The sequence below is a fragment of the Macrotis lagotis genome, chromosome 8, assembly GCF_037893015.1.
Source record: "Macrotis lagotis isolate mMagLag1 chromosome 8, bilby.v1.9.chrom.fasta, whole genome shotgun sequence".
Classification (NCBI taxonomy): domain Eukaryota; kingdom Metazoa; phylum Chordata; class Mammalia; order Peramelemorphia; family Peramelidae; genus Macrotis; species Macrotis lagotis.
In genome coordinates, this window is record NC_133665.1 from 80,271,196 (window position 1) to 80,287,833 (window position 16,638).

Here is a 16,638-nt window from a genome sequence, read left to right on the forward strand (position 1 = left end):
GTATACAGCTCTTGGCAATAGAATCTTTATTATTTTAACAGGAACAAAACCCTGGAATTGGATCATATTCAGAGATTAAAGGGCAAGAGCTACCCCAGAGTGGAATGGACTGCCTCTGAAGGTAGTTACTTGCTACTTTCAGAGGAGATCTGCAAGCAGAGAACGAATGATCCCTTCTCAGAGATATTGTAGAGGGGACATGTGCTCTATGAGATGATTTTTGAGCTCCCTTCCAATTCTGAGATTTTGTGATGTTCTATAGCAAAATGCTCAGAAATAGCTGAGCAAAAAAAATGCAATTACTCTAGTTGTGAAATATCAATAAGACCATGAAATCAATTAAGTCACACAATAGATACAACACTGAAATGGAAATCAGAAAAACATGGGTTTTCCAGGTGCCTAATAACTGTAATTTTGGTCATCACTTAATTTGTCTGCCTCAGTTTACTCATCTATAAAATGGGAACAGTAATAGCATCTACCTGTCAGAGTTGTGAAGACAAAAGGAAATTGTATTTGTAAAGTGTTTTGCAAATCTTAGATACTATATTGATGCTAGCTAAGTTATCTATGATGCATTGGACTCATTTTCCTCATCTGTAAAATGGGAACAATAATAGCATTTATTCTCCCCCCACCCAAAGTTATTGTGAAGAGAAAAGGGAATTATATTGTTAAAACCTTTTACAAATCTTAACACACTATATTAATACAATCTCTGTTTATTATTATGACTTGGATTCAACAGCATAATTATCCTTTCTTGAATGTCAAGTGACTTTTAAGACTCCACTAGTCCACTACTATGAACGTAAACCACTACTTCTTACCTTTCATGCATCCACCTGTGAGGGGTGAGCTGCACTTTGCCACCAAATGACAGATTGTACCAGAGTCCCAATTAGTGACTACTCAGGAAAAATATAACCTACTCAAGGAAACTGCAAACATTAACAATGATACCATTGCTGTTATCACAGGATTCAAGACATTCCACAACTGCCCCTATGGAGATGTTTTTACAGTTTGGTACATTGTAGCTGTTTTTATCTTTTTTGATTTCCTCTTAGTTAGCTCTGTTGCTTATGAATTCCCACGTCTGCACTTGGCAGTGGTCGCCACAATGGGGACCCATCTGGCAGTGGTTCTGCAGCCATAAAGCAAGTCATGGGAAAACCTGCCTGTCACTCCTCTGTGCACAGATACACAACACAACAAAATGGGAAACACAGAGGAAGTTAATCACTGAATCCATGCATCCATCCATCAATAAACATGAATTGAGTACTCACAAGTGACTTTATCCCGAGTTGTCTGTAACACAAAGAGATATAAGAAAGAATCTCTGATTCTAAGGAGTTCACAGAAACGTGTTCAGTCATTTTAGTCATGTCTGATTATCCATGATCCCATTTGGATTTACTTGGCAAAAAATAGTGGAGTGTTTTGCCATTTCTTTCTCCAGTTCATTTTACAGATGAGAAACTGAGACAAATAGGGTTAAGTGACTTGCCCAAGGTAACACAGCTAGTAAGTGACTGAGACCAGTTTGACTTCAGGTCAAGCATTATCCACTGAGGTACTTAGATGGCCTTTGAAGAAACTAAATCATGATAAATAAATTAAACATTACACTGTTGATTTGAGTCAGCAAGGTTTTATTATGAGGCACTTAGTTGTCCTTTGAAGAAACTGAATCTTGATAAATAAATTAAACATCACACTGTTGATTCGAGCCAACAAGGATATATTTGCACACACATACTCTGTGCAAAGCACTGATGTGATTGCTTTGTGAGGGAAAGTCTTGATCCAGATGAATTCCACAGGTTCTTCGATCTACTGTGTTGTCCCCTCCTCCACTCCCCTTCTGTGATTTAAATCATGTGGATAAATGAGGGAAGGATCTCATAATCACAATAGACATGTGAAAGATAGAAGTCATTGACTTTCCCCTAAAAATCATTGGCATTCCTAGACATAGGGCTAAATATGACCAGGTATGCTAACATACCTGCCCCATGCTTCATTCATCTTAAGTCTCTCAATTTTTATTGAGGACACCATTATCCTTCTAATTACCCAAGTTCATAATTTCAGGGTTATCTTTATTACTTTCTCTCCTTCACTACAATATCAAATCAGTTATCAAATTTGGTCAATTCTATCATCACAGTATCTCACACATTTGTCATCTTCTATTCACTTGTAGGGTTAAAACTATTTCAGGTCCTAGATCAGTTGAAATTTTCAATAACCTGCAATGTTACTTCTAATATTTTCCTCCTGACCCCCACACACATAAAGAGGTATCAAATTGCTATTACTAAATACAACTTTATAATTTAACTCTTCTGCTCAAGAAGCTCTAATAATTTCCATTTCTCTCCAATAATATGAAACTTAATCCAGATAAATGTTTGATTCTAAGATTCAAAAAAATCAACTTCTTAAGTTCAAAAAGAGAGAGACTTAAACGATAGTTCTGGGAGAGGAGAAAAGTTCATGGACTGAAAAAATCATTAATGGACTGAAAATTCAGCATGAGGCAAAAGGGAAAGGAAGGGGATGTAAAGGGAGGGTTGCGAAAGAGGAAAGGGAGAGAAGGAAGGAAGGAAGGAAGGAAAGAGAGAAGGAAGAAAATGCAGGAGGAAAGGAAAAGGGAAGCAAGAACCAGCAAAAGTAGTGAAGGAAAGGGAAGAAAGAAAGGAAAAGGAAGGCAGGAAGAAATCTAAGGATTATGGAATAATCCTTAAAAAACACATGAACAATAACATAGAAGAGAAACAGAAATCAGAACATGAAAATGGCTTGTTCTGTTGAATGAGAGGCACCAACTGGATAAGAAAGGAGTTATCTTTGTCCCTTCCTCAGTTATAGGACAGCTGTGTTCATGGCTGCCCCAAAGCATTAAATCATTTCACTCTCATTTTATATTTTCTTATACAGCCTCAAAAGCCAGATCACTTTCTCTTTTTAAAAAAATATATATAATTTTACTTCATTATGGATAAATAACTTCGATATTAAAAAAAAAACTGATGAACATTAAACCCTGTTTATACATTGCAGTGTCTCCTTCGATCATAATTAGCTTAAAAATACATATGTTATGTAGTTGTAATCAAGTGTGTATGTAATACTACTTTTTCTGTCTGCTTTACTTCCCCTTAATATGACTTCAATCATGTTTCCATAGGGTGACTCAAGTCATCACATTAGTCATTTTTCATTGCTACTTGCAATTCTTAATCCTTTTACCCTTTTGTAGAGAGGGAGTAAGAATTGGAGAGGGGAGAAAGCATTGCTATTAAATTTCTACACAATGCATTGCTACAAACATCTCCGCACAAATTACCTCTATTCCCCCATCCTTTATTTTTTCCTTAGGGCATCTTCCCAAAGTAGAATTCCCAAGTCAAAGGTCTCAACAGCTTTGCAGCTCTTATTACATGGGATCAGATTGCTCTCCAGAAAGACTGAATCCATTTATGATGCCACCAGTAATGTTACAACGCATTTGTCTTTGGGACTCTTGGAATCTCAGAGATGGAAGGCCACCTGGCCTGTTCCTACCAACATTAGGCTTTAGAGCTTATATTTATTTTTTGCTAGTGTAATAGCACAAAAGTTCAAGTCTGGGCCACCCTTATAGTAGAGTTTGATTCTGGGTTCTCTAAGGCTACACTAATGGAGCACTAGCTCTAAAAACCTTTAAGAATGACAGGCATTATCGACCAGAAGGCTGATAATAATTCCTTTTGAAATGAAGTATTTGAGGTACTTAGGTGACACAGTGGATAGAGCACAGGCCCTGGAGTCAGGAAGACCTGAGTTCAAATTCAGCCTCGACATTTAATAGTTACCTAGCTGTGTGACGGAGGGCAAGTCACTCAACCCCATTATCTTGCAAAAAATAAAAATAAAAAAAAGAAATGAAGTATGTGATCACATTCATATTTCAAGATCCAGTTTTTTTGTTTTTTTTTACCTATGTGTTTCATGTCCCTAGAGATAGTTCTTTCTCCATTCACAGAACTATTTCTAGGTTGTTGGGGTTTTTTTGGTAAGGCAAATGGGGTTAAGTGACTTGCCCTGGGCCACACAACTAGGTAATTATTAAGCATCTGAGATCAGATTTGAACCCAGGTACTCCTGACTCCAGGGCCGGTGCTTTATCCACTATGCCACCTAGCCACCCCTACAGAACTATTTCTGGAAGTTTCTAGGTCAGTTTCAGTTGGGTGCAAAACCAGGGCAAATCATATTGAGTACTGTCCTGACCATATATACACAAATGAAATACACCTAAAGTTAATTTTTTTACAATTGTCTACTTTTTCTTTTTTTCCCCTAAAGTGAGGGTGGGGGTGAGGACAAAAGAGAAATAAGAGAAAATTATTGTTAATTAAAAAATACAAAATTAAGATAAAAAGTACTTTCCTAATTTGAAATCCTATCACTATCAAGGAATGGTAAGCTTCAAAGGAGAAAAAGATTCCAAAAAAGCACAAGAAGTTGGAGAAAGGCTAGCTTCAATGTATATCATTATAATAACAATAATTATAATATAATTATAATAAATATAATATAAAAATAATTATAGCATAATATAGCATAGCATATTATAATATAATAATATAATAGATATAATAAAGCTATAAAAGCTTTAAATTATAAAACTATTTCACTCATCTCATTTGGCCCCTTCGACAATCCTGTGAGGCAGAAACTATAACTATATTATCCCTGTTTTACAAATGAGGAAAGTGAAACTCAGTTTAAGGAATTTGTGCATGTTTACCCAGCTAGGAAGTGCCTAATGCTGCATCTGAATTCAATTTTCTATTATTCTGAGAACTCTTTCTATTATGCCATGCTCCTTATTCAAAATAGAGGGTTAGAACTGCCCTAATCTATTTGCTTGGTGAGAATAGAGTAGGGAGCTCTATGGAGAGACTATATGTGTATTTACATATGTTTATAGATATGTATGTGTTTTGAGATCTATAGAGAGATATATACACATTCATACATATTTGCATATGCATATATATGTTAAAAGATTTCTCTCTGTCAACACACACACACACACATACAGACTTGCATAGTGACAACCCTTCTAGTTGTCACTATTCATATTCTGAATAGTTCAGAAGAAGGATCCACAGTGATAGTTCGGAGTAGAATGGACCCAGCCATTGGCTATACAGCAGTGACTAAGTTAGATGTGCTGCCAGTTAGCTGTTTTTCCCATCAAAAGGTGCCAAATTGTGGTTTCATTCAAGTTCTCACCCACAGATTTAGAGGTTTTCCTGTAGCTCAGCACCTCTTTCACCTCATTCTCCTCATTGGTGGCCTGAAATAAGCCCATCCTTACTTTCAACTTTGTATCTCCTCCTTCCCACATGTCACAGGAATTTTATCCTCTGACTCACAAATAAAAATGTGCAATGCCCTTTTCCACTTGGCTGGAACATTCACTTAGGGTCTGTAAGGAACCTGGCAGCTGAACCATGGGACCTCATCACTTGTTCCCTGTGCCTGGCCTCTCTTTCACCCCCAAACTATTTTCCTGCCTCACAATGCTTGTCATGGATTTCTCCTCCCACCTCCATTTGTTTGTCTTCTGTCATAGTTTAATACCAGTGACAGAAGATAAATAATCTCCTTCAAAACAAAACACCAAGACTCACTGGTTAGCATAAACAATCCTGTAGTATATTGAGTCTGGTAGAACTTGTGTCCCAATACTTACTGCACATAGATTCATATGGTGTTTTACTAAAAATATGGCCTGGAATTTTCTTTTATCCCCTTCAATCTTTTTTTTTTTTGCTTTCCAGAGGGATGTAGAAATAAGCAATGTAGGATTGGATGGTACCTTAAAGATAATCTTGCCTAACCAATTCATTTTACAGCTAAGAAAATGAGATTCAGAGAAGAGAAGCAACTAAATCAAAGTCACATAGGCACTAAAGATCAGAGACAGAAGTTGAATCCAAAGTCTCTAATATATATATTCTTTCTTGAAGGACCTAGGTAGCACATCAGGAAAACCAGAGTTCAAATTCAGCCTCAAAGAGGTTCTAACTGTATGACCTTGGAAAAGTCACTTTACTTCTGTTAAATGGGAATGATAATAGCACCTACCTCCCAGGATTGTCCTAACTTCTAAGTTGTTTTGAGGAACAAATGGGATAACTGTGGAGGATTTGGCATGGTACCTTGTATGAAGTATTTATTGTTAAGTCATTTTTCAATCATATTCTACTTTTTATAATTCCATTTGGGATTTTCTTGGCAAAAATACTGGAGTGACTTGATTTCTTTCTCCAGTTCATTTTACAGATGAGGAAACTGAGGCAAATAGGATTAAGTGACTTTCCCAGGGTCCCATAGCTAATAAGTGTCTGAGGCCAGATTTGAACTCAGAAAGACTCCTCTTCCTGACTCAAGGTCTAGCACTCTGTCTACTGTCCTTAGACACCATATAAATGTTAGTTATTATTAGATATAAGAGATTTTTATTTCTTCTCTGTTGTATTTTTCACATCCTTTTCCCCATACACATAGTGATGGATAGTGTCTCATTCACCGGAACAGGAAAAGTCTGAGTCTTCATGCTGTCCTCGTCCCTAACACCAATGGGAAATCTGAGAACTTACTGCTGTCTTTATTGATAATGATAAAAGAAAGTACTAATAGCCACATTTGTGCCAAGACTCATAGTCCAGTCCTATTATTGTGCCGAGTGAAACTTGTGCCAGGCAAAACATTGATAAAAGTTGAAAAAACATATAATGAGTTGTAGTCATTCAGATATAATTCAGGAAAATACAGCATGCATTGTCTTATTAATCTTTTAGAAATAAACTGTTTTGAGATTAAGATTTGCAGAGACCCACAGTCTGGCTGAAACAAAATTGTGAATTGGATGAGGTCTGTTTTAGAAATACATTTATTGCTTTCTGTCTCTCTAGTACTTTTCAGCCTCTGGATAGTCTTTTATTCATTCAAAAAAAAATAACTTATTAAGCACCTACTAAATGTAGTCAGTAAAATAAAATTCTACCTTACAAGCTTCTTTACAACCAGATGCTTCCCAATCCTTCATTAAAATCATTTAAAAATTCTTTGAAAGACTAACAGAAATAACTATCTTCAACTACTCTCTGATCATAAAAATATAAATAGATATAAAACAGGGATAGGTGTTATCACTAGCATGGAGAAGCCCTAGTGCAGAGTCCAAGATGAAGTGAGATTCCTTGTGAATTGTGAAGTTTTCCAAATGATCCTTTTCAAGGATGTCATTGTCTTAATTACATCAAGCCACAGAATATTGCAAAGCTCTCTGGAAGAGATTTATAATCATGCAAAGTAATTTTTATCTGGTCATCCACATAGGGAATGCCAAATGGATGAACAATGTTTATTGCCCAGATTATGACATTCATTTATATATAGAATTTACAGTTCTTAGATTGCATGTGGTCTGTGAACTTGAATGAAAAAACATTATCTCTCTATTTTCATTAACTCCCGACTGTAATTGAGCATGTACCTAAATTGTGAAATTTAAAATAAAATGATTATTCTGAGATGTCCATAGGCTTTACTGGACTGCCGATGGGATGCAAAAAAGATTGTCTATCAATATGTATTTCTGGGACATGCAGTATAGTTAAATAATAAGTTGGGTCTAGAATGGAACAGAAGATCAAACTGACTTTCAGCAATTCAAAAATTATCTCTCCTCAGTCTGTTTTCCATGGTATAAGAGAGTTCTTATTTTTAATATTTTGGCTTTGTTTCAATATTTTTGATGCCTCAAAATATATTATTTCTCATAAATATATTTCTTATTGATCAATTCTATTTTTCAAGGAGTTTTACTCTTTAGATAAAGTTTTGTACCTCTTGTTTTAAGCTCTTTATTCTTTTTATTCTCTTTTGTCCTAAGATTTCTTATCCCATGTTTCCCCTTCTAGTGCTCTCATTTGATTTTTAAAAATCATTTTTAGTGAAAAAAAAACAACCTTCATCTCTTACAGGAATTCTGGTTGAATTTGTGTCCAAACTGTAAGATTCTTTGAGGCTTTGGTCGTAGATATTTTGGAATCATTCTTTTCTTTTGGCTTTGTGTCTTGTTCATCTGTGCCAATATAATGGAACAGCTTTTTATGATGGGATACCTTTTTTCCCTTTGTTTGCTTATTCTTCCAGGCTGTCTCTTGACTTTATATTATATTATGTTATATTATGTTATGTTATGTTATGTTGTGTTGTGTTATGTTGTATTATGTTATGTGTGTTATGATATGTTGTGTTGTTATGTTATATTTATTCTTATATTATATTAATTTTATTATATAATATTATATCACATCATATATATTATATTATATTATAATTATATTATAATTATATTATATTATATTATGGCCAGGCTCTACACACTTCTAGAGAAAATATCTGATCTGAAATTTTGTCCTATTGGATACCTCCATTGTTAAGTGTTATTAAGTTTTATATTATATAATTATATATAATATATATATATATATATATATATATTTATAAAGGGGTATTTCATCCAGTATTTCAGGGAGAGTTCAGACTAGGGACCTGAAAGCTTTGTGTTCTCGAAGTGACATAATTAGAGACAAAGTCTGTTTATTGTCAACCTGCTCTGAACTCTGCAAATTCCTGACCCAAGTTTGAGTCTGAGCAACATAACTGTGGGATTGTTCCTGACTGAGAGTTCCAATAAACTGATACTGGATTCAGAAACTATCAACCAGCTGAAAAGTTCAATAGGTTCAGAGTGACAAAAATGAAGACCCCCCCCCCTTTAGTTTGGAAGTTTTGCCCTGGTTGTTCCCCTGCAAACTTTAAACTGTGATAGAGAGTAAAAACAGTTCCTGCTCAGCATTAAGGGTTAGAGCCACACCCACATATTGTTTGTTTTTGAACTTATTCCTAATTCTGGCCAAAGTTTAGGACCTATAATCACTCCTCAGGCTGCAACAACAACCCTAAGCACATATTCCCTCCTTACCCACCCTGAATCTGTGACTTGAAACTGGATAGTAAGTGACAGAGCTGCTAATTGACACCTGTTCCCACATCCTGAACAGCTTTGGGCTCCTCTGGGACCTCTTTCTGTACTACTGCTTCCTGTTGTGGTATAAGAATTTCAATATTCTTTCTGTCACTGGGTTCTGGAATGTTCTGTGGTGGTCCATCTCTGACCAGAAATATCGTTGTTTCTTTATGTTGACTCAAAATTGATTTTTTTTAATCTTAGATTTCCTGAACAGTACTTGGTGTGATATATTTCCTAGATCTTTGAAAAGGGGTTGAAGGATGCTTCTTCCTGTTATTCAGCTAGTTTTGAGAGTCATATAATGACTTTTTTCCTACTCCTTTGCTTCTTATCCTCTCTGAAGCATTCAACAATGTTGATCACCTCTTCCTTCAGGATACTTTTTTTTCTCTAGGTTTTTGTGAGACATTGCTCTCACCTGCTTTTCCTCTTATCTTTTAAATGTTCTTTCTGCTTTACATGTTTCCATGTTGTGCCTCCTACCTATAGGGACCCTCCAAAGTTTTGTCATGTTCTCTCTTCTCTCTTCATTCTATACTATTTAATTTGTTGATAACATTTTCTTACCTAAGTTCTCTTATCATTGCTTTGCAAGTGATTCCCATTGCAATATTTTCAAGCCTAATTTTTCTCCTGTGCTACAATGCCATATCACCAGCTACTATTTGAGTGTCACAAATTTAAAGTCTCATAGACTTCAAATTCAACATGTCCAAAGCAGAACTCATTATTTTCCCCTGAAATCTTCCCCTTATCCAAACTTTGTATTACTATCAAAAATATCTTTGGTGTCATTTTCAGTTCTTCCTTTTAATTCACCTCAAGTATTCATTTCACTCAAATCTTGTTTCTTAACTTCATAATATCTCTTATATGAGAAACCTTTTCCATACTCACATAGATAATACCACATATCAGACCCATGTAACCTTCTCACCTGGTCTTTTGCAGTAATTTTCTAACTGCCACAAGACTCCCACCACTTAAATCAGGGATGTGCAGCTTTAACAGGCTTATTGAAACAATTTTAAAATTTTCAGTGTGAGCTTTCACACTTAGAAATTCTCAGTTTCTAAAAAAATCGAAGATAAAGTTATTTTCTTGATCATCTAGACTTTAAAAAGTGTTACTAAAGAAGATTAAACTTTAAAATTTATCTTATTTGTCCACCTCTCCCCCAAAAAACTAGTGGTTAAATATTTTACAAATATTTCCTCTTGCTCTTAAAAACATTGTTTGAGCTCAGCAGGAGTACAGTAGAAGACTCAGGGAATGGAATACTCACTGGACTGAAGGCCTGAATAATAATAATAATAATAATAATAACAATAACTGGCATTATAGCATTTTAAGGTTTGCAAAGTACTTTATATCCATTATATCATTTGAGTCTCACAGCATCCCTGACTCAATTTAGCTGAATGAAGATTCAGCCATCAAAGTGATTCTCCTAAACCATGCATTTAATCATGTCACTACCACTCACCCACAACACAATGCACTTTCATTGCTTCCTCTTACCTGAGGGAGCAAATATCTCCTTTGTTTGGCATTCATAATCCAGCGTCTTCCTACCTTTTCAATTTTTTCATACTTTGTTCTCCTCCATAAGCTTATTATTATGGCATTCTAACACTGTCCTACTTGCAGTTCCTTGAATCCACCATCTATATGTGTCTTTTCCCTAACTGTCCCCAATCCCAGAATGTTTAACTCCTTCAACTCTGCCTTGTTCTCCCCAGCTTCCTTCAAAAGTCAACAAAACTCTCACTTTCTTCAGTAGGTCTTTCATGGTCCCCCAGCGACTAATGGTTAATCTTTCAGATTATTTTATTTTCTCTATAAATAAACTGTTGTATTTGGTTGTTTGTGTATTGTTTCTTTGATTTGAATGGGAGTTCTTTGAGAACACTGTTTTTTTTTTTAATCCTTCTTTATAACTCCAGAGCTTAGTTCAGTGCCTTAAGATTTTTGGTTTGACTTGACTCTATCACCATTTCCTATCACACTCCTTAGGACACATTTCATTAATGCTTGTTGACTGATTGATTGTAGGATGAAAGGTTTTCTATCATTATTGTGGGAATTTTAATCACCATTATGAAGAGAGGATTATTCAAGGAAGAGAATTTCTTCTCATTTCTCCCCAAATCCCACTAACAGTTAACTAAATCTGTCTTTCTAGAAGAGTGTAAGAAAGAGGAAGAGAAGAAAGAGTGCAGGTTGATTTTTTTCTTAAAAGCAATCCAAGGTCTACCTAGAGAATCCCAAGAAATCATCTAAAAATCTACTGGAAACAATTAACAATTTTAGCAAAGTTACAGGTTATAAAATAAACCCTCATAAATCCTCAACTTTTCTATATATGTCTAGCAAGAAACAGCAGGAAGAGCTAGAAAGAGAAATCCCATTCAAAGTAACCTCAGACAATATAAAATATTTGGGAGTCTATTTGCTTAGACAGACTCACAATCTTTTTGAAAACAATTATAAAACACTTCTCACACAAATTAAATTAGATTTAAATAACTGGGCAAATATCAACTGCTCATGGATAGGTAGAGCTAATATAATAAAAATAACAATTCTACCAAAACTAAACTATCTGTTTAGTTCCCTAACAATCAAAATTCCAAAAAATTCCTTTAGCAAATTAGAAAAAATTGTAAGTAAATTCATATGGAGAAATGAAAAGTCAAGAATTGCCAGGAGCTTAATAAAAAAAGTGCAAAAGAAGGTGGCTTAGCCCTACCCGATCTAAAATTATATTATAAAGCATCAATCATCAAAACTGTTTGGTATTGGCTAAGAAATAGAGTGGTGGACCAGTGGAATAGACTAGGTGTAAAAGCAGGAGATGATTATAGTAAGCTGCTGTTTGATAAACCCCAAGAGTCTGGCCATTGGGATAAAAACTCCCTCTTTGATAAAAATTGAAAGTTAGTATGGAAGAAACTTAGATTAGACCAACACCTCACACCCTTTACCAAGATAAGATCCAAATGGTTACAGCACATAGACATAAAAAACAATACTATAAGCAAATTAGAAGATCAAGGACTAGTCTACCTGTCAGATCTATGGAAAGGGGAACAGTTTATGACTAAGGAAGAGTTGGAGAACATCACCAAAATCCAATTAGATGATTTCGATTACATTAAATTAAAAAGTTTTTGCAAAGATAAAACCAATGTAACCAAGATCAAAAGAAATGTAGTAAATTGGGAAACAATCTTTACAACTAATGATTCTGACAAAGGACTCATTTTTAAAATATACAGAGAACTGAGTCATATTTTTAAAATGAAAAGCCACTCCCCAATTGACAAATGGTCAAAGGATATGCAAAGACAATTTACAGATGAGGAGATCAAAGTAATCTATAGCCATATGAAAAAAATGCTCTAATTATTAATTATCAGAGAAATGCAAATTAAAGCTTCTCTGAGGTACCACCTCACACCTCTCAGATTGGCCAGTATGACCAGGAAGGATAATGATCATTGTTGGAAGGGATGTGGGAAATCTGGGACATTATTACACTGTTGGTGGAGCTGTGAACTCATCCAACCCTTCTGGAGAGCTATTTGGAAGTATGCCTAAAGGGCAACAAAAATTTGCATACCCTTTGACCCAGCAATACCACTACTGGGTCTATACCCTGAAGAGATGAGGAAAAAGGGTAAAAACATTACTCGTACAAAAATATTTATAGCAGCCCTGTTTGTGGTGGCAAAGTAAATGTCCTTCAATTGGGGAATGGCTTAGCAAACTGTGGTATATGTATGTTATGGAACACTATTGTTCTATTAGAAACCGCCAGGGACGGGATTTCAGGGAAACCTGGAGGGATTTGCATGAACTGATGCTGAGTGAGATGAGTAGAACCAGAAAAACACTATACACCCTAACAGCAACATGGGAGTGATGTTCAACCTTGAAGGACTTGCTCATTCCATCAGCGCAACAATTGGGAACAATTTTTGGCTGTCTGCAAAGGAGAGTACCATCTGTATCCAGATAAGGAGCTGTGGAGTTTGAACAAAGTGCAAGGACTATTCCCTTTAATTTAGAAAAAAAAATACAGATAGCTTATTGTCTGATCTTGTTACCTCTTAGACTTCTCTTCTCTTTAAGGATATGATTTCTCTCTCATCACACCCAATTTGGATCAAGGTACAACATGGAAACAAAGTAAAGACTGACAGAGTGCTCTCTGTGGAGGGGGGGGGGAAGCAAGATTGGGGGAAAATATAAAACTCAAATAATATCTTTAATAAAAATAAATTTAAATTTAAAAAACCCATTAAAAAAAGCAATCCAAGTCAATTAAAATAACAGTTCTTCAAAGATATAGGAATAGAAGAGCCACCATATTATTCCAACGTCAATCAGCAAACATGTACAAACCTCTGATAGTCATTATATACAGCAGAAACAATGTCTTTGCAATTGGAGAATGAGAAGTGATCAATGATGCCTTTTTATAAAATATAATCTTTGCATTTTTGCATCAGAAGCTCACCCACTTTTGACAATATCCTCTGAGGGTTATTCTTCATTATAAATAATTTAAAATTTTTATTTTCTTTCATCAAATTAGTGATTATTCCAAACTATTTTGTTAAAAATAGAATGTTAAGAAATCTTACCAACAATTCTCCCTTTCATTTATGTAATCCTAGATTTCCACAGAGATTTATCTATGGTGTGCCATACATGTATGTGTCATATTGTGCCTGTACGAGTAAGTGTAAAACTGTGTGTTAGGCACTGGAAGGATGTGGTTGGCTTAAAGTCAAGTTCAGTCAGTACTTATAAATTTCTATTTCCAGGGTTAATGACTTAGACCTTTCTAATTTAGTTGCCCTGAAACTGTTATACATCTGTTAGTACACTTGCATCTGTTTCAGATCTACTTTTCAGATTGTATTCTCCTCCTTTTCCTCCATCCCCACCCCCCACCTCTTTGCTTTTTTCCCCACCAGTCTGTTGTCATGGAAAAAGAACACCAATTGGAAAATTAAGACCCATGAGTTCAAGTCCCAACTTTGTGACTAACAAGTTTTGTGACCTTGGAAAAATCCCTTTACCTGACTTGAGTCTCAGTGCTCTTCTTTACAAAGTGAAAATGTAGGTCTACATGAGTTCTAAGGTCTGATTCAATGTGAAGTTATATCAATAAATAATTATTCATTAACTACCAGCTATGTACCTGGCATCATGCTAGATAAAGAATATGCATATAATAAAGTAATCCTCACTTCCAAGGAGCTGGCATTTCATGTGATTCTAAGGATAATTAAATAATTTTAATGATCCATATGATTCTAGCTGTCCATCCCAAGAAAGGACTGACTAAAAAGAATGACTCTAATAATGACTTGTATAGTTGGTTAGATCCTTAGAAGTCATCTGATATAGCTTACTGTTTGACTAAATCCATGGATCCTGAGGAATATTTGAGAGTAACTTACTCCCTGTGTGATCTTAGACAAATCACTTTTTTTCTTTTGTAGAATTAGAGACTTAAGCTAGATGACCTCTATTTGTCCTTCCAATTCGAAAATGATAATTCTATAAATATCATGTAGTTATAGAAAGCACAACACACTCCCTGTTCCTTGTTCTTACCTGTGTGACTTTTGGCACATCCACTGTGGGCCACCATTTCCTCCTTGGAAAACTAAGGGTAACAGACAGACCTTGAGTTATCTACAAGATTTCTTCAGAATCAAAATTTAGGGGTGGCTAGGTGGCATAATGGATAAAGCACTGGCCTTGGAGTCAGGAGTACCTGGGTTCAAATCCGGTCTCAGACACCTAATAATTACCTATCTGTGTGGCCTTGGGCAAGCCATTTAACCCCGTTTGCCTTGGAAAAAAACCTTAAAAAAAAAATCACAATTTAAAATCTCCAAGTCCTAATTTAAAGGAGAACAGAAGCAGAGTAGAAATTACTTTTCTAGTCATATTATTAACATGGTTCTTGGTATGACTACTTCATTATTTATCATAGAAAAATAATTCTGATAAATTTTTTCTATGATCACTTTTTGTATGATACATGTGGACTTAAGAATTTTGAGTTTTGAAGATTAGCTAATCCAAAAATAATTATTTTTTTGTGCTATCAGTTGAACCTCAGTGAATGAAATAAATAACTAGGAAATAAGAAGAAAAAAGTTTGTTTCGTTTTGTTTTTCCTTCTGGCACTCATGATCAGAGTAGTCAAAAAAAACCCAACAATCATGTTTTCTGATATAAATGATTTATTTGTGTAGGAAACTCTCCATTTAGGAAAAAAATGGTCACTTAGGTTGTCTCTCTGTACTTCTATAGGTTGTCTCTTTGTATTTCTATGATGAGTACTTGAAAGAAGTAGTTTGGGATGGGGGGGAAAGTGCCTTATTTAACCTAAGCACACAGCATTTATGGTAAAAATTGGTAAATTGGTTCTTATCATTTTAATAATAATAGATTACATTTAAAATTCATAGTCTCAAATGCTAGCTACAAAAGAGTGCTGAATTTGGAGACCAAGGACCTGAGTTCAAATTGTGACTTTGGTTCCTTACTTCCTGGGTGACTGTCCAAGTCAACTTATCTCTCTAGTATTCAGTTTTCTTATCTGTAGAAGGAGGGCACTGGATGTCTTTAAGATTCCTTCCATCTCTCAATCTATGATTCTATAATCTTGCACAATGTTTTTAAGTTTGCAATGTGCTCCTCATCCATAATCTCATTTGATCTTTACAGCAACCCTATTATCTCTACTTTAGAAAGGAAGAAGCAGTCCATTGGCTTGTGTAGGGTCATACAAGTAACATATCTGAAGCATGATTTAAAACCATGTCTTCCTCATTCTTAGTATTCTTTCCACTGCATTCTATTCTTCCTCCCACATTTATGTACGTTCACATCTATCAATTCTTTTACAGGAAGAAATCCCAGGAGGCATTTGTATGGTGTTTACATTGATTCAATTGTTAAAGACTAGGTCATTAATAAACATCTGGATCAATTGGTTGGTTTCATCCTTCATTTTTAGTAATGAAAATTGCATTAGTGACTTTGATCCAGGCTGAATTAGAGTATTTGGGAGACAGACTCATGATTCTTGAATCTCTAATCCTAGTTTGTTTGTCTTTCATTCTCAAACCATCTTGGGGCTTATAGTGTAGACACAGCCATTCTATGTGATTCTAATTGGAGGAGGGAAAATGGAAATTTTTTTAATATAAAATTGAGCCACATGTTGAAGCCAGCATGAAACAATTATACTTATATAACTTTTTCTCTCCCTCTCCCTCTCCCTCTCCCTCTCCCTCTCCCTCTCCCTCTCCCTCTCCCTCTCCCTCTCCCTCTCCCTCTCCCTCTCCCTCTCCCTCTCTCTCATCAATCTTTATATTTTTCTGGGGCAACATTATTTATTTCTAAGAATCCAAGAACTTCATCACCATCAATATGCTAATAACTCCCATATTATGCCTGTCAACTTGTGAGCACTTACTATCTGTACT